Genomic DNA, 13,786 nt, shown 5'->3' on the forward strand with positions numbered 1-13,786 from the left:
CAACTGCTAACATCAACCCTGTAAAAGCATAAAGGACAGAATTCTATGTGTATCAAATTGACGGTAATATGACCACCCAGGAAGTGTATGTTGCATGCAAGGAGTGTCGTGTCCGACTCTTTGCGACCCCGTGGACTGTAGCCCACCAGTCTCCTCCATCCATGGGATTCTCCAGGCAAGAATATTGGAGTGGGTTGCCATTTCCTTCTCCAAGGGATCTTCCCAACCCAGGAATCGAACCCAGGTCTCCTGCATTGCACACAGACGCTTTAACCTCTGAGCCACCAGGGAAGCCTTTCAGCACCTGTATCCATCCTTATGTTTGCACAGGGAGCCCTCAATGATTCATTCAATCAACAAGCATGTATTGAACACCTACCATATGCCAGGTAATGTGCTAAAACACTCTTTGCCCTATGAGATTGAGGGGAATGATAAAGGACAAAACAGACTTTGCCCACATGAATCTACCAGCCCATCGGGAGAGGAAGATGTTTATTATCACCCACAACTGTGTGTCACTACTTCTGTCTTCACGTGTGATGGTCTTCACTCACACAACTGCATTCTGGCTTGAGGTACCTATGCATGCTGTCCCTCTGTCCTGAAGCAAGGAGTATACATGTCTAAAATATAGCCTGGCGTGCTGCAGTCCATGGGATCACAAAGAGTCAGACATGACTGAGTGACTGAACTGAACTGAAAGTATGCTTTAAAATGCAAATAAAGCAAATATGAAGTGCCACCGTTAACTATTAAATTAGTGAAAATACAAAATAAAATATTTACACTCCATGCTGGAAAGGAGGCTACGAAACTGTCATCAATTACTGGTAGGCAGAGTATATTTTGGCAACGTTTTTTTCAGAAACAAAACTGGGCAATAGATTTCCAGACAAATAAAAAAGAGTTTATGTATTTAACTCAGTGATAATTCTAAGAATGTACGCAAAGGAAAATTCCTAAATATAGAAAGGCTATATGTTTGAAGATACTAGTATTATTTATAACACTGAAGAAAACAGGCAAGCTACCTAAATCTCCAAAAATAGGGATATGGCTAATTTAATGTAGGTTTATATTTATAGTCACTGGAATTGTGTGCAGTGACCACAATGAACATTTTCTAGCTGAAATGGGAACACTCACACACGCTTCTTAAACAAGTGAAAGTGTTAGTCACTCAGTCTTGTCCAGCTCTTTTTGACCCCTGGGACTATAGCCTGCCAGGCTCCCTTGATCATGGAGCTCTCCAGGCAAGAATACTGGAGTGGGTAGCCATTCCCTTCTCCAGGAGATCTTCCCCATCCAGGGATTGAACCCCTGCCTCTTACATCATAGGCAGATTCTTTACCAGCTGAGCCACAAGGGAAGCCCAAGGACACCACAGTGGGTAGCCTATGACTTCTCCAGCAGATCTTCCTGACCCAGGAATCAAACTGGGTCTCCTGCATTGCAGGCGGATTCTTTACCAACTAGCTATCAGGGAGACCTTAACATAGAAGTCCATACCAAAAACTGCTGGATAATTTTCATTCAATGAGGCCAGAAAATTTACACTTTTAAACTGCTTCTCGGGTGATTTTGACATCAGTCAGTGCTGATAAACAGGAACAGAAGTAGCAGAACCAGCAATGGGAATCCAGGTGCTTCTGCAAATCTTCTAACAAGGGTACAATTTACTCAGTGGTGACCAGGCACCAGACGCTATTCCAGATGCTTTGTGTGTGGACTGTTCATATTTTCCTTCCACTCACCTGGAGGTAGGAACCATTGTGATCCCATTTTACAGATGAGGAGACTGAAGCATGGGGTTTCCCATGTGGCCTTAGTGGTAAAGAACCCACCTGCCAATGCAGGAGACACAGGAGACTTGGGTTCAACCCCTGGGTTGGGAAGATTCCCTGGAGGGGAAAAAAAAAATGGCAACTCACTCCAGTATTTTTGGCTGGAAAATCCCTTGGACAGAGGAGCCTGGTGGGCTACAGTCTATAGGGTCACACAGAGTCAGACACGACTAAAGCAGCTTAGCATGCACTCACGCACAGAAGCATAAGGCAGCACAGCAATATGCAAAGTATAGATGCTTACAGCCACTTGTATAACTGGACCTTCCTGCAGTGACGACTTGGCCATACTAGGGATGTTCTGGGTACCCATGAGTAAATCCAACAGTGACAGCTGCAGTTCAAGCAGCCATTTCCACAGGTCCAGGCCCTTACCTCATTGCACCTTTATCTGGATGTGGCCCCTTCCCTGATCTGACTTACATCCTCCCCTTCTCTGGCCTCCACACAGGTCCACTGAGTGAGCAAGGGGAGAATAACACACAGTGGACCCTTTGAGGGACGGGCCTACAGGGACTGTGGACTCTGGGTTGCGGAGGAAGGATGCTCAGCCATGTGCCGAGTTCATAGCAGCCAGGGTGACATGCCTTCCTGGACCAGACGGCTCTCTGCCACTGAAGATTGATTACATGCAAACAGTTTTCGTAGCGATCGGCACTTGCTTTAACAAAATCCAATGCAGCCCAAGTCAGGCTAATTGTTTCAGAGCACAAGCCACACGTTCCTGGTGACCTTGTGGCCCCATGAAGCCCCCAAGGTGGTTTTGAGGTATGAATGGCTTTTTGTCACTCACATCCTAGGATTTGCTTAGCAAGAACAGGAGAGAGGAGCTTTCAAGGTTTCCAATCCAGGTCACAGACCTATTTCACATAAGGAGTGCCTCTTCCTCATTCATTAGGGTCAGTCGGTAGAAATAAGATGACCTCCCTCTCTGGGTCTGGCATAGCAACGGGCGTCAAGCCAAAAAGAAGGGCAAAACTAGACTGGTTCTTGCGATCCTGGATCTCACAGTTGGTTTGGAGGAAACAAGCAGTAGTTTAAAAATCACGTGAGAAATGTATAATTACAGGCAGGGGAAAGTGCTAGACAACACTATGAGCATTTAACAGGGTTTTTCTGGCCAATTGAGGGTTTCCCTGGTGGCTCAGATGATAAAGAGTCTGCCTGCAATGAGGGAGACCTGGGTTCAATCCCTGGCTCGGAAAGAACCCCTGAAGGAAATGGCAACCCACTCCAGTATTCTTAACTGGAGCATCCCATGGACAGAGGAGCCTGGTGGGGCTACATTCATGGGGTCGCAAAGAGTCAGACACAACTGAGCGACTTCACTCACTCTGGCCATTTGGGAGGAGGGGTTACCTGATGAGATCTGAAGGATACACAAGACAGTGACCAGAGGAAGGGAGAGAAGAAATATGGTCCTTTCTAGAAACGTGAAAATATCCAGGTGAACTTAGAAAAGTCCTAGTTGACAGGGAAAGTGGAATTGGAGCGTTCACAGGACCCTGTCACGAGGGGACCCTGTAATTGTTGCAGATGATCCAAAGTTCTCACAGTGGGGTTTAAGCTGGAAATGACATAATCAAATTTGCATTTTGAAAAATATTGCTCTGGCTGCTTTGCAGGGAATGAACATAGGGTGGGGACACGAATGACAGGGGACAGAAATAGGAGGCCGAATTCCTCTTTCAGCCTCTGGAGAAGGAAATCTGGACCAGAAAGAAAAGTGAGGATGCGGAGAGAAGTAGATGAAGTTAAGAGATCAGTGGACTCAGCTGGGAATTAGAGCAAAGAAGGCAGTGTATCATCTCCAGAGATTACAGTCTACCTTACAAGGAGCCCCACAAGATCTTTAATGACTGGCTTCTATGTGGTTGTCTTTTCTTTGAGCTTCAGAAACCTTGGGAAGAAAGTTCCAGAAAATTGGCCTCAATAGCCAAGACTCGAAAGTAATTCCTGGTGTTCATTAGCCTTCACACCACTTTCTGGTACAGAGGTATTGAGAGAAGGAAGGGGTTGGTTCAAAAGGAAAAGAACTTGTCAACTAAAAAGATACACAATGTGAGAGTTGCAAGTTCAGTTTTATTTGGGGCAAAATGAGGACTCAGCACCTCAGATAGCTCTAAGAGACTGCTCCAAAGAGGCAGTGTGTTCAGTCACTTCAGTCATGTGCAACGCTATGGACTATAGTTCTCCAGGCTCCTCTGTTCATGGGATTATCCAGGCAAGAGTACTGGAGTGGGTTGCCATTCCTTTCTCCAGGGGATCTTCCCAGCCCAGGGATCGAACTCAGGTCTCCTGCATAGCAGGCAGATTCTTTACCCTCTGAGCTACCACGTGCCAATTTGTAGTTGACAAACCTTTCCATATCCTGCAGAAATTGGCTGGTGGTCTGTGGGGTGACCTGTTCTCTATTGGAAGTGCAGAAGCCCTAGAACTGAGCCACTGGGGTGGATGTCAGAGGTGGGTCTAGCTGTGTCACTAACTCATCGTGGTTAGAGCTGTGACAAAGTGACCGGTTCTGAACCTGGCACTTCAGGAAGGAGGCTTTCTGCCCAGGGTCCTCAGAGTCACATAACAGCCCCAAGCTTCCTGTACAAAGCAACCCCAAGGGCTCTGGGGGCTTGTAAAGAATAAGCAAGCACACAAACTCCAGCATTAACAAGGCTGCAGAAGGCCAAGAAAAAGGCGATTGGAGCTCTGGCTGCCCCTAAACAGTGGAAACTGCAACCCTGACCTCAAAGGCCTCGAGTCTGCCTTGCAAACCAAACCCCAGGGGCGTCTCAGAATGAAAGCCTGTCCCAAGGTTTGAAAGGAGCTCCAGAGTTCACATTTCCCCACAGCCAGCAGCAGTCCTAGTCATCAAGAACAATGGAAACAAGGCTGGCTCACCAGATACAATAAAGACCAAGGGAAAAGGCCACATGACAAATCCATCCCCTTTGCACACCTGCAGAAGAGCAGCCTCCCTGGCCCCACCCCGCCAGCTCCTCCAAGCTCCACTCCAAACCCAGATCCCTGCCATGAGATCCCAGGAAGATTTTCATCCAAAACTTTCAATGTCACCACATCTCGACAATCAGGGATATCCTGATAAGGATAAATCTGTGTTTAAAAATGCAGATTTCCAGTTGGGACCTGCCAAAGAGACAACTCTAAGCTGGAACCTAGGAATTCACATTTTTAATAGGACACTATCTCTAGTCTGTGGGTCACTGCTCTGAGAAATACTTTTGAAGAGTCTGGAAACATTTTTTTAACCTGGTACAGAATTCTTTTTGCGCGTATCACTCAGCCAAGATGGATTCCAGAGAGTATTCTGGAAGGTTGGCAGGACATATGGACTGGTGTCTCCTCTCTCCTTTTGACCTTTCCAAAATTCTTCCTAGTGGTAGCTTGTTAGTTCTGAATTCCTTACCAAGACCTCTTGTTTGAGATAACTCATGCAAGCGGTTGCTCTGGTGCTTGGCCAGGCGGGCAGCTTCAGACAGTGGTTCCCCTGATAGAGGGAACATTCACTAGGTTTTAAGAACAAGCACATCTGACCTGTGGTACTGCATCTCAGTTCAGCCCTTCATTACCTGTGGGGCCCTAGAGACATTGTCTGCCTACAATGCAGGAGACCTGGGTTCAATCCTTGGGTCAGAAAGATGCCCTGGAGAAGGGAACGGCAACCCACTCCAGTATTCTTGCCTGGAGAATCCTAGGGACAGAGGAGCCTGGTGGGCTACAGTCCATGGGGTCACAAAGAGTCGGATATGACTGAGCAACTAAGTGGTGGCCAGTGCAGGAGACATAAGAGTCCTGGGTTCTATCCCTAGTTTGAGAAGATGCCCTGGAGAAGGGAATGGCAACCCATTCCAATAATCTCGCCTGGAGAACTCCATGGACAGAGGAGCCTTACGGGCTACAGACCATGGGGTCAGACATGACTGAGTGACTAACACTTTGACTTCAAGGGTTTGACAGATGCTTAAAAGAGGTAGGGAGGAGCTGAGAGAGAGAGGGAGAAGGTGAAGGAATGACAATCATTAGGGATGCTAGAGGAGGATCTTCACTTGGGGCACCTGGTATAAACACTTTAGCATCATTATTCCAGATCAAAATTACATTTTCCAAGCAAAGCCTAGGGTATGTTTTTCAGGCCTTTCATTAGCCAAAATGCACAGAGGTCACTCAGTTGGCTGGTTCAGGAAGAAGTCTTTTGCTGTATTTCAAGCAAAAGACTTGCCATAAGTTCCCCAAGCCACCATGGACCCTGCCTGTCTCAGTTTCCTGCCATTGACAATTAAGTGGGCATTGTTAATTAAATTGTCATCACACTTAATTGAGAGTCAGATAACTGTGATTTTAATGAACTTGGATTGCTTTGGGTAAGACTATGCACTGGTTAGAGGAACAACCTTCTTGCTATATTGCTAATGGAATTCAATTGTATCTGTTGGAGTGGATGACAATAACATCACCAATACCCTGGACTTTTGTTCTAAGGAAGTGAAGTGGATTTAGCATGAGGGTGGGAGTTAGTTATCCAGAACCTATGTGGTTGAGAGGGAGGGGAGGGGTTGTTTAGAGGCCTGAACATCCGATTGAATAAAAACTTCTGAATTTTCTAGAAATCCATAGTAGCCCTCCAACCAAATCCAAACTCAGTCACGTCATAAATGCCAGTATAAAATATGTCAAAGGCTGGGTTCACGGATAAATGAATGAATGAATTCATTAATGTCAGTTGCCCGTTCCAAAAGCTCAACTACATTTTTCTATCAGGAATGACAGAGGGATCTGGAGTCAAAGTCAGTGAATGATAAAGCAGGGGCCTGTGAAGTTTCTGTAATGAGCCAGAAATAAAATATTTTAGGTTTTGCAGGTCATATGATCTAATCAACTCTGCTGTTACAGCACAGTCTTAAATAAATGGATATAACTGTGTTCCTATAAACTTTTATCAACAAAAATAGGCAGTGAGCTGGATTTGGTGGCCAGAGGTCGTAGTTTAAACAAAGGTAATTTCATTGAGGATACCTAGTAGAAATAGGCAAGATTATTTAACACTTACACATGGAATAGTAATCAGTGTTTAACTAAAGAACAGATCAAAATGATTTGTAATTTTTCATCAATAAACAGAGAAATAAATAATGCTACAGGTATATTTTTTTCTATTTTAAATTAAAAAAAAAAACACTTTTTACAAAAAAAAAAATTCAAAAGCAGAGAGGGAAAAAAGAGGGAAAGAGTTTTCTTTCACCAGAGAAAACACAAATATTGAGTTGGCTAAAAAGTTAGTTTGGGTTTTCCTGTGACATGGTATGGAAAAAACCCAAATGAGCTTTTTGGCCTAGCCAATATAAATTACCCTTTTGGAATATTTCCTTCCAACCAGATTTCAGTGAAGACTTAACATCATTGTCATCATGTCACCATTTAAACATGTTGCTTTTACTTCATGTCATATTTCAAGCATTTCAAAGTTGCTTTATAATGTTCAAGGTCATTCTTTCAAGTAGCTGTATAATACTCTATTTTATTAATATCCTACAGTTGTTTACTAAATCATTCCTCTAATGGACATTTTGCTTAATTTCTGTTCTTGTACCACTATGACATCATGGTGGTAACAATTTTGTCTGCATTTTGAAGTTGTTTTCAGGGTAGTTTCCTTGAAGTTGAATTACAGAGTCAAAGCATCCAAATATGTTAATAGATACAGATAAAAATGCAAAAATTTCCCCAAAAGTATATGCTAATAAAATCTGTAAATAGCACAGCAGTGGAGTGCTACCCCAAATGGAGTGTCTATAGTCATAAAAATCATTCTCTTTAATAGTTTTGAACATACCCGCTATGAGATCCAGGCCTCTTCTGAATCAGAGACGTCAGTTAACTGTTTCTGGAGAGATGGTAAATGCAGACTTTACTTAGAATCCATCGTAAATCAAATCCATCCATCCACAGATGTTAGCGAGTGCCTGGCCTCTGCAATACCTCTCCATCGTCTTGCCCTCACAACATAGAGACGGAAGTGAACCCTTAATCAAACCGAATCCAAGAAGAGTTTGGCAGGGAGTCATGGGCAAGAAAACCCTCTGGAAGTTGTCTTCTTCCCAGCCTTATTCTAGATCTGAGAAAACACTGAAATGCAGGCACCACGCATTCTGAATCAAAATTCTAGGTGGGGGCCCGTCATCATTTCCCAAGGCTGCTGTGACAAAGTGTCACAGACAGGGAGGTTTAAAACAATAGAAATTTACTCTTTCACAGTTCAGGAGGCAAGAAGCCTGACGTCAGAGAATCAGCAGGAAGAATCTGAACACTCTAGAGCAAAGTCCTTGCTTCCATCCCCTGGCTTCCAGTGGTTGTCAGCAATCCTTGGTTTGCAGCTTCATCTTCCCAGCACCCATCTCCACGTTTGCATGGTCTTCTCCCTCTGTGCCTGCCTCTCTCCATTTTTGTGTTTTCATATGATCTTCTTATAAGGATAATGGTCACTGGATTTGGGGCTTACCCCAATCCAATATGATGCCATCTTAACTTGATTATATCTGCAAACATCCTATTTCCAAATAAGATCACATTCACAAGTGCTGGAGATCAGGACTTGGACATATCTTTGGGGGGCATACAAGTAACCCACAATGGGGGAAACAAGGAAGTGGAGACGATCTTGGGATTGTCCTTTCTTGGGAAACTGGGAGTTCAGTTATTGTACCTTCATCGCACCAGCCTTCCTCAAATCCCAAGCTCATCCCTCAAGGAGAATCAGACGATGTGTCTGGGGGCAGGGATGAAGTAGTCACATATTCTAGGATTCTCTCCTTGACACTTCCTGCACTTTATGTGTCTCTCCCATAATGAAAGCATAGCCCTGAACTCTCATGATTACTTGTACATTTATAGACTTTGAGCTCCCTGAGGACAGAGGGTAGGATATTCTTCATTTTGCCAAGTCCTGTCCTGGTAGCTGGCACATAGTAGGTACACAGCAAACTTAGGTTGGGTGGATAGAAGGGTGGTCAAGCATTTTGAAACATCAGTTTGGACTTATTTTTCTTCAATCGCTTTTGTGTCCCACCAGCACTAGACCAACTGCAAACAGGAGAATTAAATTCATTAATATTCATTATTCCAGCACCCCCATCACCATCCCTTTGTTTTCTGCAAGCTTCTTAGCCTGCAGTCAAATGAGCTCAGGGAAAATGATGTGACTTGGCTTTGCAGATAGATTCCTCCGGCTGCCAGAATCGATTTAGCAGACTCGGAACTGGGTCCGTCACTCCTTCCAGGACTGCCTCGGAGCACACAAAGTGCTGCGGCGTCCCTGAGCTACGAGGGGCCATTCCAAGGCTCTGATGGATTTGATTGTTTTATGCACTGACTTAAGATCTCATTTCCTGCCACATTCACAAGTGCTTTCTGGGCTGCTGCAGGAAAACCCCTCATGTTGGTTTTGTGCTGCCTCTACCTCCATCCATCTCCACTGGGGCCAAGATTGCAGAGCTCTGAGTTTCTCATCTGAGCAAAAAAAAAAAAAAAAAAAGCCTCAGAAAGATCAAATGATTTAAGAGTTGCCAAAGGTGGTTGCTGTATCTCCCAGCCAACCTTCCTCCGTGTGAGTATGTGTGTGTGGATGTGTAATATCTTTCTTTTGGTTGAGTCCCCCTGAAAATACACTGCAAGGGATGTGAAATCGAGGCGTAAACGACTCTATTAGGCAAACAACAAGCTGACATCCATGGGGGCACTGCTGACCAATTTGAAAAGGGAAAGGAAATATTCTTTGCTGAAATGCCCAGCATGAAGAAGGCAAATTCTCCTCACTGTTTATCAGACAGATTTAATGTCTATTTACTCGTTTCTCCATCACGTAGACAAACTCGGTTACATTTTCCCATCAATTTGGCAAAAGCAGCACTTGTGCCCATTTTCAGTTACTCACATTTAGTCTCACCCCCTCGATGCGTCTCTTCCCAGGTGAGGGTGGGTTCCCTGAAGGGAGGGTCCACTTTGGCTTTGTTTACTGCTGAATCAATAGGACTGAGCTGCTGGACTTGGTTCGTAATGAACGTTCTACCTGTAATTCAAGAAAAAATCATTAGTGTCCCCAGTGCTAAAGAGGGCAGTCACAGAAAGGAAAAGGAACCCCTGATTGTCTGACCCAAGTTAAGAAAGGAAGGATGAGTGTAGAGTAGTCATTTTCAAAGAGGTGTCCCTAGACCTGCAGGCTTGGAATCACCTGGAGATTTAATAGAAACGCATATTTTTCGTCCATCACAAACCCAATGAATTGGAAACCTGATGATAGGGTCCAACAACCCGAGTGCTAAGAAAACTCCTAAGTAATTCTGATTCACACTTAACGTTTGAAAACTATGGAGAGATAAAAAACATATATACAAGGAGGCACGTCCACATGCTGGGAGTGAAGGAGGCAGCTCTTAAATTTACTCCAGCAGTTTTGAGACAAGAGAATGCAAAATGTGTTGCAGAGACAAATGAAGTTCCAGAATACTCAAGTGGGAGACAAAAATAGTAGCTTTGAGCAAAATATCCCATCTGGCAGCCAGAGAAGAACAGCTACTAAGCGTCATAAACATGACGACTCTGTCAAAGGTACATAAAATGTGCTGTCATTCAGGCGTTATGGGTCAGTTTGTGTGGGGGGATGATAAAAAATATTTTCATTCATTAGTACAAAACATTAAAACCTATCACCTATGTGCTAAGTCGCTTCAGTTGTGTTCAACTCCTTGCAACTATGGACTACAGTCCGCCAGGCTCCTCTGTCCATGGGATTCTCCAGGCAAGGATACTGGACTGGATTGCCATGCCCTCCTCCAAAGGATCTTTCCCATCCAGGAATGGAACTCACATCTCTTGCATCTCCTGCATTGGCAGATGGATTCTTTTCCGCTGCACCGTCTTGGAAGCTGCTTTCCTCTTGTACCCCTTTTCTCTCCCTTACATCACACAACCTCTCTCCAAAAAATCTCAAATGCCTGCAGTGGTTCATGGGAAAGAAGTGAAACAATTTCAAAGTCCAGGAATTTGGTGAGGTTGGAATTAGACACTCATAAATACAACCATTTGTTCATATGTATAAATTTTTTCTCTTCCAGAGGTCACAGAGATCCAGGAGTAGGAGCAGGGAGAGAAAATGGCAGGTTTGATTCTGAGCTGGAGATGCACTGGGTGGGCGGGACCAGTGGATAGAACAAGAAGCTGATGGGAAGGAGGCAGCTGACAGGTTGAAATGACTGGCTATAGACCCAGGTTGAGAGGCATTTATTTCTTTATTTACTTTTTTCAAAAAGTTTTTTTTTTTTTTTTTTTGGGCTGTGCTACAAGGCATGCAGGATCCTAATCCCTCATCCAGAGTTTGAATTTGAGCCCTCTGCAGTGGAAACGGGGAGTCTAATCACTGGACCACCACTCAGAACCATTTAAACCAAAGGAGACAGATGTCCCGAGACAATGGAGGAGATCTTTGTGTCAGCACTCTCCCCTGCGTGGACTGTGTGTGTTATCTGAGGCTAGGTGGAGATGACAGAGAGGGTGGCGGTCACAGCCAGCCACACTGAGTGCCTCTCCAGGATGTCCTTGCACACGTGATCAAGAACCATTGACAGTGGGTCTCTTTGGTGACAACCCCTGTGTCTGGTACCAGATATGTGACAGAGACATAAGCACTGCTAGGACCCTACCAGGGCTTCCCTGGTGGCTCAGAGGTTAAAGCGTCTGCCTCCAATGCAGGAGACCCGGGTTCGATCCCTGGGTCGGGAAGATCCCCTGGAGAAGGAAATGGTAACCCACTCCAGTATTCTTGCCTGGAGAATCCCATGGACGGAGAAGCCTGGTAGGCTACAGTCCACGGGGTCACATAGAGTCGGACACGACTGAGCGACGGAACAGAACAGAACAGGACCCTACCAACAGTATGGCTTGTCTAGCTCTCTAACCAAGACAGACCTAACCTCTTCCACCCAGATGGAAAGTCAGAATGCCTTCTGACACTCCATGTCCACGAAGGAGGCTGAGAAACACTCCTTGCCGGGTCTGGATGGCTGAGCTGCACATTTTCTGGGCAGGAGAGCAGAGTGATGATGAATCTGCCCTGGAGACATGGAGCTGGGTTTGAGTCCTGGTCCACCTCTTCTTAGCTACCTTAGTGACCTTGGGTTCCGTGGCTCTCAGCCCCTCCTCCTCATCAGCAAAATGAGGGTTTTATGATGATTAAACAGAGCAAAGTAAAGTACAGAGCCAACTCATTGGGAAAAACCCTGATTCTGGGAAAGATTGAGGGCAGGAGGAGAAGGGGGCGACAGAGGATGAGATGGTTGGATGGAATCACCGACTCAATGGACATAAGTTTGAGCAAATTCCAAGAGCGAGTGAAGGACAGGGAAGCCTGGTGTGCTGCAGTGCATGGGGCTCCAAAGAGTTGGACACGACTTAGCAACTGAACAACAAACAACAAAGCATTTCATAATGCTATCATTAATATCCTTAATGAGGACAAGACAATCAAACTCAAAATCTCTCAGCTACAACTGTCTACCTTCTATGTAACCCCCATCCCTGCCTCCCAGCCCACCTCCTACCTCCTCAATGCTCCCAACCTTCTCCCCTTCCTAGTAAATGCACAAGACTAAAATTGCACCTCCACACAGTAAGCACTTAGTAGCACTAAGTTGCTGCTTTCACTCCATTCGGACTTCGTGGTCCACATTTGGGCTTCCTGCTTCATGACAAACTCGGTTATCCTATAAGAAATCCTCCCCAGGAATTGACCTGGGCCTGAATTCCCTACACCCTCTATATTCTAAGGAAAAGCTTCCAGATGTTCCCAGGACTCTTGAGGCACTACCATTGGGCCCCAGGGCTTCCATCTCGTCCATGACTGAAGATGATTCTCTTGGGAATGAAAAGGGGCTTTGTAGGAAAGCTAGGAAGCTCAGTGGGAAGCTGGGGGAAGCAACTCCAGGCAGTGGGAACAGAGTACAAGGTGGTAACACATAGAGATGTCCTTAATAGCTGGAAAAGAGGACTTCCGGAATGCGGGAACAATGGGATGAAACCAAAATGTGGGAATGGGGGACCTGACCAAGCTGCAGAGAGGACAGACAGTGGGCAGCAAGGAGACCATAAATGGTCAATGTACGCAGGATGGAATTTTCTTGTAATTAACACCCTCCCTGCCCTTGGGTGTCATCAGCAAATCAAGAAGCTATATTGAATTTAAGTACATATTTTCTTCATGGTTTTTCTCTGACATCTTTCTACCTTTCGAATCTGCTGAGAATTCACAGCCCACTTGCCCTAAGCTGGACTGCTTTCCAAGTAGACTGTACTAGGGTAACCCCACCATGCCCCTCCAGAGTTAGGGGCAGCTGCTTCTTAAGGTTCCATTCTGATCCTCTGGCTCCTGCATTTTTATTAAGTCATGTGTAGTCTGCCAACTTCATTGTCATTTATCCCTGGACAATTTGTTAACTTCAAGAATCCTTGAATGCCAACCTGGATGTCTTTATAATTGCTGTCTCTGTCAGAGCCTGTGTGAAAAATGTCACCGGGAGAATGAAATCAGAAAGCGAAGTTGCAGCTTGTTCCTCAGCAAGGTGACAACGACCGAAAGCATTACTTGCTTTCAGGACAGTTTTGAGAACATTTCCAGCTCCTGAAAGAAAAGACGTTTGTGAAATTGGCAAAGCTAGGCTGCTGACATTGACAGCAAATTCATAATGCGGATGCTAATCTACTTGAGAGGAGCAGACACACACCCCAGAGGAAGGCTCTAGAACCAGTTAGAAAAGCCTTTCATCAAAGGCACTCCAGTGTTCTTGGGCTTCCCTTGTGGCTCAGCTGGTAAAAAAGCTGCCCACAATGCAGGAGACCTGGGTTCAATTCCTGGGTTGGGAAGATATCCTGGAGAAGGGAAA

The sequence above is a fragment of the Moschus berezovskii genome, chromosome 15 (assembly GCF_049115385.1).
Source record: "Moschus berezovskii isolate FMDL1 chromosome 15, NW_MosBer_1.0, whole genome shotgun sequence".
Taxonomy (NCBI): Eukaryota; Metazoa; Chordata; class Mammalia; order Artiodactyla; family Moschidae; genus Moschus; species Moschus berezovskii.